This window comes from Choloepus didactylus, chromosome 13, assembly GCF_015220235.1.
Source record: "Choloepus didactylus isolate mChoDid1 chromosome 13, mChoDid1.pri, whole genome shotgun sequence".
Lineage (NCBI taxonomy): Eukaryota > Metazoa > Chordata > Mammalia > Pilosa > Megalonychidae > Choloepus > Choloepus didactylus.
The window spans coordinates 79,589,535-79,602,557 of NC_051319.1; the positions used below are offsets into that span (position 1 = coordinate 79,589,535).

The 13,023-nt window shown below is 38.4% G+C and overlaps 1 protein-coding gene across 4 annotated transcripts in view; it reads left to right on the plus strand.

Moving 5' to 3' along the window:
• SMAD5 (SMAD family member 5) overlaps positions 1 to 13,023 on the plus strand; it is a 170,024-nt gene that overhangs the window by 87,722 nt on the left and 69,279 nt on the right. The gene's annotated exons all lie outside the window — the stretch shown is intronic.

Here is a 13,023-nt window from a genome sequence, read left to right on the forward strand (position 1 = left end):
GATATTGGACATATCAGACAAATGCTTTTAAAAGATGGCCTTAAATATACTTAGAACTAAAGGAAAACATGGACAAAACAACTGTAGGAAATCAGGAATAGGATGGATGAACATGAAGAAAATATCAATAAAGAGATAGAAATCTGAAAAAGGAGCAAAACAGAGATGAAGACCACACTGTAACAGAAATAAAAAATTTCCTAGAGGGGTTTAACAGGAGATTGGAGTAGGCAGAAGAAAGAATAAGTGAACTTGAAGATAAGACAATGAAATTATGAAGTCTGAGGAACAGAAAGGAACAAGAATTTTTTTTAAATTCAGTTTTATGGAGATATATTCACATACCATACAAACATCCATGGTGTCTAATCAACTGTTCACAGTACCATCTTATAGTTGCACATTTATCACCCCAGTCCAACAGAGTGACCTCTTAACTCCATTTGAAATCTCTCAGCCACTGAAGCTTTATTTCATTTCATTTCACATCCCCCTTTTGGTCAAGAAGATGTTCTCATTCCCATGACATCCGGTCCAGATTCTTTTTCGGGAGTCATATCCTGCATTGCCAGGGAGATTTACACTCCTGGGAGTCAGGTCCCATGTAGGGGGAAGGGCATTGAGTCCACCTGCCAAGTTGAGTGTAAAGAGTTTTGAGTAGCCAAAACAACATTTAAAAAGAAGAATAAATTTGGAAGTCTCACCTTTCCAGATTTTAAAACTTATTACCGAGCTGCAGTAATCAAAACAGCATGGTGCTGGCACAAGGACAGACTTTTAGTCCAATGGAATCTAATTGAGAGTTTAGAAATAAACCTTCACATCTATGGACAACTGATTTTTTTTTTTCCCCATCAGTGGTTCTTTTTTTTTTCTTTTTAGTTAAATTCAGTTTTATTGAGATGTATTCACATACCATATAGTCATCCATGGTGTACAATCAACTGTTCAGAGTACCATCATATAGTTGTGCATTCATCACCCCAATCTATTTTTTGAACATTTTTCTTATACCAGAAAAAGTAAAAAGAAGAATAAAAAATAAAAGTAAAAAAGAACACCCAAGTCACCCTCGCACCCTATTTTTCATTTAGTTTTTGTCCCGTTTTTCTACTCATCTATACATACACTGGATAAAGGGAGTGTGAGCCACAAAGTTTTCACATTCACACTATCACCTCATGTAAACTATGTAGTTATACAGTTGTCTTCAAGAATCATAGCTGTTGGGTTGCAGTTTGATAGTTTTGGGTGTTTACTTCTAGCTATTTATGGACAGCTAATTTTTTATGAGGGTGCCAAGTCAACTCAATGGGGAATGCATAGTCTCTTCAACAAATGTGTTGATAAGACTAGATATCCATATGCAAAAGAATGACAGTGGACCCATACCTCACACCATATACAAAATTTAAGACCTAAATATTTAGACCTTTATCTAAATATAAGAAAGAAAACTATTAAAATCCTAGAAGAAAGCATAGGGAAACACCTTCAGGGCTTTGAATCAGGCAGTGGTTTCTTAAGTTTACACCAAAAGCAGGGGCAGTGAAAGGAAAAATAGATAAATGGGACGTCTTCAAAATTAAAAACTTATGTGCGTCAAAGTTCATCATCAAGAAAGCAGAAGGGCAAATTACAGAACAGGAGACAATATTTGGAAACCAGTATCTAATGAGGGTTTAACACCCACGATATGTAAAGAACTGCTATAACTGAGTAATGAAGAGACCAACAACCCAATTAAAAAATTGGCAAAGGACTTGAATAGACATTTCTCCAAAGAAGGAATACAAATTCAGTTACATGAAGAGATGCTCGACATCATTAGCCATGAGGGAAATGCAAATCAAAGCCAGAATGAAATACTATTTCATGCATTAGAATGGCCTTTAGAATAATAATTAAAAAAAGGTAAAAATAAGTTTTGGTTAGGATGTGCAGAAATAGGAATACGCCTTCATTGTTGATGGAAATGTAAAATGGTGCAGCCGTGATGGGAAACTGTTTAGCAGTTTCTCATATGACCTGACAATCCCACTCTAGGTATCTACCCCAAAGAATTGAAAGCAGGGGCTGAAATAAGTATTTGCATCCTGATGTTCTTAGCAGCATTATTCACAGTTGCCAAAAGGCAGAAGCAACCCAAGTGCCCAACCACAGAAAATGGATAAACAGAGTATCATATACGTACACACACGTGCACACACACACGCACACACACACACAATGGAATATTATCCATCCATAAACAGGAATAAAGTTCTGATACATGCTACAACATGGATTAACCTTCAAGAGATCATGCTGAGTGAAATAAGCCAGACACAAAAGGATAAGTATTGTATTATCTCACTTCTATGAAATAATTAGAATATGCAAATTTATAAAATCAGAAATTAGAATACAGGGCTCTTTGTTTTCAGAATGCTATGACAAATACTACATGATGCTTTGGCTTAACAATGGGAATTTATTGTCTCATGGTTGCTGAGACTAGATGGCTTGCTTCTTTCCAGGGATTGGTAGCATTCTGGTTGGCTGGCAGTCCTCATCACATGGCATTGTCCTCTCCTTTCTCTTTGTCATTCAGTTGGCTTCCAGCTTCTACTCCTTTGTGTGGCTTTCTCTTTATAATTCCTTCAGTAATAGCATTAAGACCCAAACTCATTCAGTTGGGCCACTCCTCTTCAAAAGGTACTATTTACAATGGGCTCATACTTACAGGAGTGGATTCAGATTAAGAATTTTTTTTTCTGGGGTATAAAACTCAGTCTACCTTCACAGATTACCAGGGGTGGGGGTGGGGAATGGAAAGAAATGTTTAATTGGTACAATTTCAATTTGGGGTGATGGAATTGTTTTGGTAATGGATAGTGGTGATAGTAGCAATTATACATATAATTAACACTACTGAATTGTCTATTTGAAAATGGTCAAACAATGGGGTATTTTGGTTATATATATGTTATCAGAGTAACAACTTAAAAAAAAATGATGTTGGATCGAAAGGTACAGCAGGGAAAATGAGCTCTAATAGTGTGGACCATAGTTAATAGTATAATTATAATAATATATTCTCATCATTTTTAATAAGGGTACCACAAATGCAAAATGTTAATAATAGGGAAAATATGTGTGTGTGTGGGGGGGGCAGTATATGGGAATTCTATTTTCTGCATGATTTTTTTTTGTATACCCACAACTACTCTAATAAAAAAATTAGTAGAAAATAATTATATATTATTGTCAGACTAGTAACATTGTTTTTATTACTCACAAATTGTGAAATTTCTTAACGTACTACATTTTCATAGACAAATGCCTTTTGAGAAAATAGTTCTAAATTAGAAACCTAAAGAATTCCATAAATGACCAGTTATGCCTTTTCTAGACTTGCCTTTTCCAGAGCTATGGAAAGTGTGTGTGAGAGATAGAAACTGTTTCCTCTTGTTTTGTATCTGTAAGGTATTGAAAATTATTGACTTTGAGACCTCCTGGCCCCCAAAGGGCCTTTCCACGCTTAAATTTTGTTCTGAGTAGAGTTGCTTTTGAGGTAGTTTTATTTGCTTAATGAGAAGAATCCTAATGGAAAAAAATAAAAAGTAGAAAGTGAAAATTCTCTTGAATCCCACCTACTACCCACTGATACCTACAATTAACATTGCAGTTAGCATTTTTCTAGACATTTTCTTGACATTAATGGGATTCCATTTATGTGTTCTGCAACTTTCACTTACCTTGTCTTGAGAAATTTTATCTAGTACATAGATTTCCTTTGTCCTTTTCTAGCTGCCCCAGATGATTTCATAGCATGGATGTGCCATAGTTTATTTACCAGTGGACTTTTGGATTATTTGTAATTTTTCAATAATTGAAACAATGATGGTTTGAACTGTGAGTTATCTCTGGGTTTTAATGCCTTTAAGATTAACACGTCAAGCTTCATCAGAGCTTCAGCCCTGTATCTTTGCTCAGTAGACACTTCTAGCAAATATTTGACCTCAAACTTAGTGTGTCCCAGCCAAACTTAACTGTGTTTCTTTTCCAAAACAGTTCTTCCTCCTGTCTCTTCTGTCCCTGACACTGACATTGTCATTCTCCTAACCACAGTAGATTAGAGTATCCTCTAATCTACAAAATATGGACAAGTTATTTTCTCAAGTGTTTTCTCATTGGTGTACTTTAGTATAGTTTTTTTTTTTTTTTTTAATCATCATTTTATTGAGATATATTCACATACCACGCAGTCATACAAAACAAATTGTACTTTCGATTGTTTACAGTACCATTACATAGTTGTACATTCATCACCTAAATCAATCCCTGACACCTTCATTAGCACACACACAAAAATAACAAGAATAATAATTAGAGTGAAAAAGAGCAATTGAAGTAAAAAAGAACACTGGGTACCTTTGTCTGTTTGTTTGCTTCCCCTACTTTTCTACACATCCATCCATAAACTAGACAAAGTGGAGTTTGGTCCTTATGGCATTCCCAATCCCACTGTCACCCCTCATAAGCTACATTTTTATACAACTGTCTTCGAGATTCATGGGTTCTGGGTTGTAGTTTAATAGTTTCAGGTATCCACCACCAGCTACCCCAATTCTTTAGAACCTAAAAAAGGTTGTCTAAAGTGTGCGTCAGAGTGCCCACCAGAGTGATCTCTCGGCTCGTTTTGGAATCTCTCTGCCACTGAAGCTTATTTCATTTCCTTTCACATCCCCCTTTTGGTCAAGAAGATGTTCTCCATCCCACGATGCCGGGTCTACATTCCTCCCCGGGAGTCATATTCCACGTTGCCAGGGAGATTCACTTCCCTGGGTGTCTGATCCCACGTAGGGGGGAGGGCAGTGATTTCACCTTTCAAGTTGGCTTAGCCAGAGAGAGAGGGCCACATCTGAGCAACAAAGAGGCATTCAGGAGGAGACTCTTAGGCACAAATACAGGGAGGCCTAGCCTCTCCTTTGCAGCAACCGTCTTCCCAAGGGTAAAACTTATGGTAGAGGGCTCAACCCATCAAACCACCAGTCCCCTATGTCTGTGGTCATGTTAGCAACCATGGAGGTGGGGTAGGCGAATACCCCTGCATTCTCCACAGGCTCCTCAAGGGGGCACTACATCTTTTTTTTTTTTTTTTCCTTGTTTGTCTTTTTTCTTTTTTTTTTTTTTTAACTTTCCCTTCTTTTTTAAATCAACTGTATGAAAAAAAAAGTTAAAAAGAAAACAAACATACAATAAAAGAACATTTCAAAGAGACCATAACAAGGGAGTAAGAAAAAGACAACTAACCTAAGATAACTGCTTAACTTCCAACATGTTCCTACTTTACCCCAAGAAAGTTACATAATATAGCAACATTTCAGTGAACTTGTTCCTACTACATCCATCAGAAATTAACAGACCATAGTCATTTCTGGGCATCCCCAGAACGTTAAATAGCTTATCTGTTCTTCTTGGATTATTGTTCCCCCTTCCTTAATTGCTCTCTACTGCTAGTTCCCCTACATTCTACATTATAAACCATTTGTTTTACATTTTTCAAAGTTCACATTAGTGGTAGCATATAATATTTCTCTTTTTGTGCCTGGCTTATTTCGCTCAGCATTATGTCTTCAAGGTTCATCCATGTTGTCATATGTTTCACCAGATCGTTCCTTCTTACTGCCGCGTAGTATTCCATCGTGTGTATATACCACATTTTATTTATCCACTCATCTGTTGAAGGACATTTGGGTTGTTTCCATCTCTTGGCAATTGTGAATAATGCTGCTATGAACATTGGCGTGCAGATATCTGTTAGTGTCACTGCTTTCCGATCTTCCGGGTATATACCGAGAAGTGCAATCGCTGGATCGAATGGTAGCTCTATATCTAGTTTTCTAAGGAACTGCCAGACTGACTTCCAGAGTGGCTGAACCATTATACAGTCCCACCAACACTGAATAAGAGTTCCAATTTCTCCACATCCCCTCCAGCATTTGTAGTTTCCTGTTTGTTTAATGGCAGCCATTCTAACCGGTGTTAGATGGTATCTCATTGTGGTCTTAATTTGCATCTCTCTAATAGCTAGTGAAGCTGAACATTTTTTCATGTGTTTCTTGGCCATTTGTATTTCCTCTTCAGAGAACTGTCTTTTCATATCTTTTGCCCATTTTATAATTGGGCCGTCTGTACTATTGTCATTGAGTTGTAGGATTTCTTTGTATATGCAAGATATCAGTCTTTTGTCAGATACATGGTTTCCAAAAATTTTTTCCCATTGAGTTGGCTGCCTCTTTACCTTTTTGAGAAATTCCTTTGAGGTGCAGAAACTTCTAAGCTTGAGGAGTTCCCATTTATCTATTTTCTCTTTTGTTGCTTGTGCTTTGGGTGTAAAGTCTAGGAAGTGGCCTCCTAATACAAGGTCTTGAAGATGTTTTCCTACATTATCTTCTAGGAGTTTTATGGTACTTTCTTTTATATTGAGATCTTTGGTCCATTTTGAGTTAATTTTTGTGTAGGGGGTGAGGTAGGGGTCCTCTTTCATTCTTTTGGATATGGATATCCAACTCTCCCAGCCCCATTTGTTGAAAAGACCATTATGGCTCAGTTCGGTGACTTTGGGGGCCTTATCAAAGATCAGTCGGCCATAGATCTGAGGGTCTATCTCTGAATTCTCAATTCGATTCCATTGATCTATATGTCTATCTTTGTGCCAGTACCATGCTGTTTTGGCAACTGTGGCTTTATAATAAGCTTCAAAGTCAGGGAGTGTAAGTCCTCCCACTTCGTTTTTCTTTTTTAGAGTGTCTTTAGCAATTCGAGGCATCTTCCCTTTCCAAATAAATTTGATAACTAGCTTTTCCAAGTCTGCAAAGTAGGTTGTTGGAATTTTGATTGGGATTGCATTGAATCTGTAGATGAGTTTGGGTAGAATTGACATCTTAATGACATTTAGCCTTCCTATCCATGAACATGGAATATTTTTCCATCTTTTAAGGTCCCCTTCTATTTCTTTTAGTAGAGTTATGTAGTTTTCTTTGTATAGGTCTTTTACATCTTTGGTTAAGTTTATTCCTAGGTACTTGATTTTTTTAGTTGCTATTGAAAATGGTAACTTTTTCTTGAGTGTCTCTTCAGTTTGTTCATTTCTAGCATATAGAAACATTACTGACTTATGTGCATTAATCTTGTATCCCGCTACTTTGCTAAATTTGTTTATTAGCTCTAGTAGGTGTATCGTTGATTTCTCAGGGTTTTCTAGATATAAGATCATATCATCTGCAAACAATGACAGTTTTACTTCTTCTTTTCCAATTTGGATGCCTTTTATTTCTTTGTCTTGCCTGATTGCCCTGGCTAGCACTTCCAGCACAATGTTGAATAACAGTGGTGACAGCGGGCATCCTTGTCTTGTTCCTGATCTTAGAGGGAAGGCTTTCAGTCTCTCACCATTGAGTACTATGCTGGCTGTGGGTTTTTCATATATGCTCTTTATCATGTTGAGGAAGTTTCCTTCAATTCCTACCTTTTGAAGTGTTTTTATCAAAAAGGGATGTTGGATTTTGTCAAATGCTTTTTCAGCATCTATTGAGATGATCAATTGATTTTTCCCTTTCGAGTTTTTAATGTGTTGTAATACATTGATTGTTTTTCTTATGTTGAACCATCCTTGCATGCCTGGAATGAACCCCACTTGGTCATGGTGTATGATTTTTTAATGTGTCTTTGGATTCGATTTGCAAGTATTTTGTTGAGGATTTTTGCATCTATATTCATTAGGGAGATTGGCCGGTAGTTTTCCTTTTTTGTAGCATCTTTGCCTGGTTTTGGTATTAGATTGATGTTAGCTTCATAAAATGAGTTAGGTAGTGTTTCCATTTTTTTCAATGTTTTGAAAGAGTTTGAGTAAGATTGGTGTCAGTTCTTTCTGGAAAGTTTGGTAGAATTCCCCTGTGAAGCCATCTGGCCCTGGGCATTTATTTGTGGGAAGATTTTGATGACTGATTGGATCTCTTTGCTTGTGATGGGTTGGTTGAGGTCTTCTATTTCTTCTCTGGTCAGTCTAGGTTGTTCATATGTTTCCAGGAAATTGTCCATTTCTTCTACATTATCCAGTTTGTTGCCATACAGTTGTTCATAATATCCTCTTATAATTTTTTTAATTTCTTCAGGATCTGCAGTTATGTCACCTTTTTCATTCATTATTTTGTTTATATGGGTCTTCTCTCTTTTTGATTTTGTCAGTCTAGCTAGGGGCTTGTCAATCTTGTTGATCTTCTCAAAGAACCAACTTTTGGTGATATTTATCCTTTCTATTTTTTTTTTGTTCTCTATGTCATTTATTTCTGCTTTAATCCTTGTTATTTCTTTTCTTGTACTTGGTTTAGGATTGGTTTGCTGTTCATTTTCTAGCTTCTTCAGTTGATCCATTAGTTCTTTGATTTTGGCTCTTTCTTCCTTTTTAATATATGCATTTAGTGCTATAAATTTCCCCCTTAGCACTGCTTTTGCTGCATCCCATAGGTTTTGGTATGTTGTGTTCTCATTTTCATTCGTCTCTATATATTTAGCAATTTCTCTTGCTATTTCTTCTTTAACCCACTGATTGTTTAGGAGTGTGTTGTTTAACCTCCAGGTATTTGTGAATTTTCTAAGACTCTGATGGTTATTGACTTCTAATTGTATTCCATTGTGGTCAGAGAATGTGCTTTGAATAATTTCAATCTTTTTAAATTTATTGAGGCTTGTTTTATGTCCCAGCATATGATCTATTCTGGAGAAAGTTCCGTGAGCACTAGAAAAGTATGTGTATCCTGGTGATTTGGGATGTAATGTCCTGTAGATGTCTGTTAAATCTAATTCATTTATCAGATTGTTTAGGTTTTCAATTTCCTTATTGGTCTTCTGTCTGGTTGATCTATCTATAGGAGAGAGTGATGTGTTGAAGTCTCCCACAATTATTGTGGAAACATCAATTGCTTCCTTTAGTTTTGCCAGTGTTTCTCTCATGTATTTTGTGGCACCTTGGTTGGGTGCATAGACATTTACGATTGTTATTTCTTCTTGCTGAATTGCCCCTTTTATTAGTACGTAGTGGCCTTCTTTGTCTCTCAAAACATCCCTGCATTTGAAGTCTATTTTATCTGAGATTAATATTGCTACACCTGCTTTCTTTTGGCTGTAGCTTGCATGAAATATTTTTTTCCATCCTTTCACTTTCAGTTTCTTTGTGTCCCTGTGTCTAAGATGAGTCTCTTGTATGCAACATATTGATGGTTCATTTTTTTTGATCCATTCTGCGAATCTATATCTTTTAATTGGGGAGTTTAATCCATTTACATTCAACGTTAAAACCGTGAAGGCATTTCTTGAATCGGCCATCTTATCCTTTGGATTATGTTTGCCATATTTTTCCCTCTCTCTATTAATATCCTTTATTGTACCCATACCGAATCTCTTTAGTACTGAACCTTTCTCCAGGTCTCTCTGTCCTGTCTTTGTTTCTCTGTCTGTAGGGCTCCCTTTAGTATCTCCAGTAGGGCAGGTCTCTTGTTAGCAAATTCTCTCAGCATTTCTTTGTCTGTGAAAAATTTAAGCTCTCCCTCAAATTTGAAGGAGAGCTTTGCTGGGTAAAGTATTCTTGGCTGGAAATTCCTCTCACTCAGAATTTTAAATATATCGTGCCACTGCCTTCTTGCCTCCATGGTGGCTGCTGAGTAGTCACTACTTAGTCTTATGCTGTTTCCTTTGTATGTGGTGAATTGCTTTTCTCTTGCTGCTTTCAGAACTTGCTCCTTCTCTTCTATGTTTGACAGTGTGATCAGTATATGTCTCGGAGTGGGTTTTTTTGGATTTATTCTATTTGGAGTTCGCTGAGCATTTATGATTTGTGTATTTATGTTGTTTAGAAGATTTGGGAAGTTTTCCCCAACAATTTCTTTGAATACTCTTCCTAGACCTTTACCCTTTTCTTCCCCTTCTGGGACACCAATGAGTCTTATATTCAGACGTTTCATATTATCTATCATATCCCTGAGGTCCATTTCGAGTTTTTCAATTTTTTTCCCCATTCTTTCTTTTATGCTTTCATTTTCCATTCTGTCATCTTCCAGGTCACTGATTCGTTGTTCAACTTCCTCTAGTCTTGTACTATGAGTGTCCAGAATCTTTTTAATTTGGTCAACAGTTTCTTTAATTTCCATAAGATCATCCATTTTTTTATTTAGTCTTGCAATGTCTTCTTTATGCTCTTCTAGGGTCTTCTTGATTTCCTTCATATCCCGTACTATGGTCTCATTGTTCATCTTTAGTTCTTTGAGTAGCTGCTCTAGGTGCTGTGTCTCTTCTGGTCTTTTGATTTGGGTGCTTGGGCTTGGGTTATCCATATCATCTGGTTTTTTCATATGCTTTATAATTTTCTGTTGTTTTTGGCCTCGTGGCATTTGCTGAACTTGATAGGGTTCTTTTAGGGTTTGTAGACCAGTTGAAGTCCTTATCTCTAATTTATCAGATCTACAGCTTCGTGGAGTACACTTTCTCTAACTAACCAGCAGGTGGCGTCCACGAGCCACCTGTTCTCCACAAGCCGGATCTCCCCTGCTTAGCCTTTTTGGTGAGTGGGGGAGTGAGTCTTGTGGGGCCCAATTGGTGTACCAAGCTTGCGTGTGTAGTTGGTGTTGCCTGCCCTGTATGTGGGGCGTGTTTCTGGGCAGTCGGGGAGGAGGGGTGGCCCTAACAATCAAATCTCCCTGATGATCCTAGAGTTTTAAAGCTGCTGCAATAGTCTAATCCTTCAGTTCAGTCCTGCCACAGTTTGTCTCTGCCACTGACCCACAAGTCTTTGGTATTGGCGTATGGCTCCTGAGACTTGCAAGTGGGCCCCTCTTCCAGGCTGTGCACCCCGGGTCCTCTGTTGAGGGATGACTGTGCTATGTCACAGGTGAGTGCCGTCCCCCCAGGGCAGTTCTGGGCTGCTGGGCTGTGTTGGGAGGCTCCCAGTCTGCTCAAATGATGGCTGAATGGGGCTCTGTTAATTCACACTGCTCCCCCTTCCCAGCTCTGGGACATTCAGCTGAGGTTGCAGGGAAGGCTAATGTCCACGCCCAGTTTTGTGGTGTGTGCCTGTTATTTGAAGCACTTCCGTCACACTGGGTTGTCTGGGGCAGCTCTGGGCTATGGGGCTGGCGATGGGCAGGAGTGTTTCCTGTCCACCAGGATGGTGGCTGTGAGCGGACACCCCCCTTTTCTTGGGAAGTTGTGTTGTTTAGTGAATTTTCTCAGCCACTGGATTATTGCCTTTTGTCTCAGAGGTCTCTTAGTTCTGCTCTTGACTTGACGTGCCCAAATTTCAATTCTTTGAAGCTTTCTGTATTGAGCTTCTTAGAGTAATTGTTTTAGAAAAAGCAAAAAGGATTTAAAAAACAAAACAAAACAAAACAAAAAAAAACGGCCCTCCTCAGAGATCTAATGGGTTATTGAAATGCTAATAGACAAAGCAACCAGGGCCATTAAGGAAAGGTGCACAGGGCAGAGAGATCAGCTTTGCTTCGGGATTTGCATATGCGCCTCAAGGCCTGATCTCCGCCCTTCCCCTTTCTGTGTTCACCAGAACTCCAAAAATCCTCTGCTTTTATTTTGGAGTTTTTCGTGTTGTTTTTTTTCTATGCCTGTCTCCTCTCTGCTGGGCTGGCTGCTCTCAGAGTCTCTGGTGTCTGGTCTCAGTCTATCTATGGTTGGAGTTTGAATCAGTAGAATGAGTTTCCGATAAGAGCAGCCACTGCAATTCTCCCTTCTCCTTCCCGGAGCTGACAGCCCCTCCTCCCCCGGGACTGAGCCTGGCAGGGAGGGGCGCGGGTCCCCTGGCCGCAAAAACTTACAGATTTCGCTGATCTCAGCAGTTCCACGTTTTCATGAGTGTTGTATGAAGTATGCCCAAAGACAGATTGCTCTGTGGTGTCCAGTCCACGCAGTTCCTGCCTTTTTACCTACTTTCCTGGAGGAGTAACTAAAACATACAGCTCACCAGTCTGCCATCTTGCCCCGCCTCTTTAGTATAGTTTTAATAGATTAGGTAGTCCAGATTAGGATGACTAGGGCACAAATAGAATTCGTTCAAAAGTCATTGTTGTCCATGGCATTGACTTAAATATTTGGGCTGTAAAGAGCATCTTCCTCAAAAGGGAACTCAGAGAGAGGTAAGCAAACCCTAGAGCCTACCCCATGAAAGTACCAAAGGTGCAAATTACACACTATGTGCTAATTGTAACTTTTGGAGACAGAAGGAAAATTTCATTCTTGTTAGGTCATTTATATATTATTATATAGTAGCCATGCTTCCCCAAAATCAACACTGAGGAATGGGGGAGAAGTGATGAGGAATAGAGAAAGAGGAGACAAATTAAAGAAATGAGAACAAAAGTCGAGGAGCACAGTGGATATTTGTGAGAAGTGATGGGAAACATCAGAATGAACTTTGGGGGAGCATAAAAGAAAGAGCTGCCATATTCTATTCCAAGATATATATTTTTTCAACTCTTTTCAACTCTTAACATTTCTGAAATTGGGATGTGTCTCAGAATCAGTTGCATCACTTTTGCTTTTGGTGAGGTGGTGAAAATAATCCAGACACAAAAGGACAAATGTAATTGTCATTGAGCGTGCATGAACTTGGCCTTTGCTGTTTATATTTCTGTCATTTCAGTTGTGTTACGTGCATTGTTGTAACTTCTCATGTTGAAGAATTCTAGTTTAAAAATCACTTATTTTTTGCAACTCGTCTGTTTACACCCTCTAAAAAGACCCTAGCAAGCACCAGCATCTAAACATGCAGGATGGGTGTTGGTGACTTGAAAGCCAGTCCTGGAGCAATATTGGAACACACTTCAGACAAAGTCTTAATGGCAGAAAAGATGATGCCATGAGGAAAAATTTTATATGATAGGAAACCATTGTGTTTTAGCTTAATTTGTGTTTTTTTCCTCTTTCAACATTCTCAGAACCCTGTAGAGCCATGGTATTCATAAGAGAAAACAG